The sequence below is a fragment of the Musca vetustissima genome, unplaced genomic scaffold (assembly GCF_032173495.1).
Source record: "Musca vetustissima isolate MV318-11 ecotype Yass unplaced genomic scaffold, APGP_CSIRO_Mvet_v1 utg148657, whole genome shotgun sequence".
Taxonomy (NCBI): Eukaryota; Metazoa; Arthropoda; class Insecta; order Diptera; family Muscidae; genus Musca; species Musca vetustissima.
This window is the reverse complement of record NW_026888706.1, coordinates 4,286-6,716: the sequence shown is the minus strand read 5'-3', so window position 1 is coordinate 6,716 and position 2,431 is coordinate 4,286.

Genomic DNA, 2,431 nt, shown 5'->3' with positions numbered 1-2,431 from the left:
CAGCCATCCGTCGATGTAACAAAACAAATTGGCAGCTGTTGATTTAAACTCATGCTTCACAGTTTTCTGACATTAATTTCTGGTCAAGAATTTAAACGGCAGAACCACATCGACAGCAGCAACAACAAATTTGTTTGTAATTCAACAACATCATCAGCCTCTACTGAACTTTGTTGTTGTTGCTGCCCGTGGAGATAGATTTTTTTGGGCGTTTTTTGTTCTTTGTCGACGATTTTTTTTTATGACCAGACATGCTAATAGATTTTGAGGTCATTGGTTGGTTGCATTGTCGGCAGCAGCCACAGGCTACTTGCAACTTGAGGCAAACTTGCCAAATGCGTTGTTAACCATAATTTCTTGACTTTTGTTGTTGTGGTTGTTGTTGCTGTGTTAAATTCCATGTTTGTTTGACAGCGGGCGGCCGGCAGGCCATATGAGACCCCCAAAAGCAAATTTGTTGCCGGTTTTTTTTTTCGGCGAAGTTATACGGCAATTTGTTATTGCAGTTTAGCGGTAACTGTAAATGTTCAGAACATCCGCTAACTACTAAAACTGTGCGTTTTTGGCTAGAATAGAAGAAGAAGAAAAAAAAAAACAGAAGCAAAAAACCTAGTAGTTTTTTTTGTTGAGGGCAAGGGTTCTTTGGTTTTTTTGAGGTAATGCAAAACAAAACATTTACCAAATTGTGTATGCTTCTTCTTCTTCTTGTTTGTTTTCCAAGCCCCAAAACTTTATTAAAATGTTAAGAACTTGCCTGAATGCCTGAATGCCTGACTGTCTGTCTGTCTGTGTTCTTGTTGTTCTTTTTCTCAATTGCCACAACATGAACTTTTCAATCGTTTTTGAGTTTGCCTTCATTTTTTTTGTTTGGGTTTTCTTCTCTTTCGAAGAGCGTGTTCCGACCGTTTCAAATGCTGTTGGTTTTTTGGCAGTAGTCTGATATTTAACACCTCATGCAGATGTTCTGTTCAGTTTTGATTGGCAGCACTGAGAGGAGCTGGCAAAACTTCTATGATCACCTATTCAGCATCATTAAAGAGCCATAATTCCAAAACAATTGAAGGTTAACAATGCTGTGCTATTTTTTCATTTTTTTTTTGGAGGAGATGAGAGGTGTGTGTTGAAAGTCTCCAAAATGTTATGTGTATATATTTGGAATATTGTAAAATTGGATTGAAAAATAAAAAAAAATCGATCTTTCAATATTAACATCACTGTGATAATTATAGCAATTTGCAAAAATTTAAAAAAAAAAAATGTTATCAAATTTAATTTTTTGCACAGACTTTCTTTTATAATGCCGACTAATATTTCTATTTTGCGAAAACAAATTATCACATTTAATTTTTAGATTTTGAACCGCGAAACTGGAATTAAATTTGTATAAACTTTGATATGATCAACAAAGAAATACGCCTCAATGAATTATTGCTTGTTCGCACGATAGTAACCTTCAAGATTTGCAATTTGTAATATTGTTTAATTTTTTCGAAGCACAGAACAACATTGTATGTATAATATAGGACCAGTTCTGCTGGTACATTCCCCCAAAAAAAGCGATCAAGAAGAAAAAACACAAATTGGGTCTGTTCTGGCATTATGGGACAAATCATTTTACAAAATATTTTTCCAGGGCCAAAAGATGCGGGATTTTTTAAGAATGTCCTTTGTGATTCCGTCACAAGGGTGTATTTTTTAAGCAGCATTTTTTGAAGGCCCTTTTAGGCGAAAATTAAAAAAAAAAGTAAAAAAAAAACTCATTCGGTGTTGTCGACAGGGTACATACCCCCACCCTATGGTTTGCGCAGGAGGTTTTATTAATCGTTTCATATGTTTCGCTTTTAATGCAGATCAAATCGGTTATACAAATAAAATGTACAAGTTTATATAATAGTGACCCTTTTTGGGAGAGGTACCAGACGAGAGGATAGACGGGTCCCACCTTCGGACTTGATCTAGGCTTGGTAAAGATAATAGATTGTACAAAGTTTGGTTTAAATCGAACATTATATTTGCCTGATATTGAATTTATTAATATCGACAATTTTGAGCTTTTTGTGGAGGAGGTACCAGAAGGAGTGGACCAATGGGTCCCATTTTCAAACTCGATCTAGGCTTGGTAAAGATAATAGGTTGTGCAAAGTTTGGTTCAAATCGGACATCACCATTCACATTTCAGTGGTTTTATAAATATTGAAAATATTAGGGGCAATGTGGGGGAGGTATCGGAAGGAGTGGACAAATGGGATCCATCTTCAAACATGATCTGAGCCAGGTAAAGATAATAGGTTGTGCAAAGATTGATTCAAATCGGATATTCCATTCGCCTGATATTGGATTTATGAATATTGAAAATTTTGACACTTTATGGAGGAGGTATCAGAAGGAGTGGACTTATGGGTCCCATTTTTAAACTTGATCTAGGTTTGGT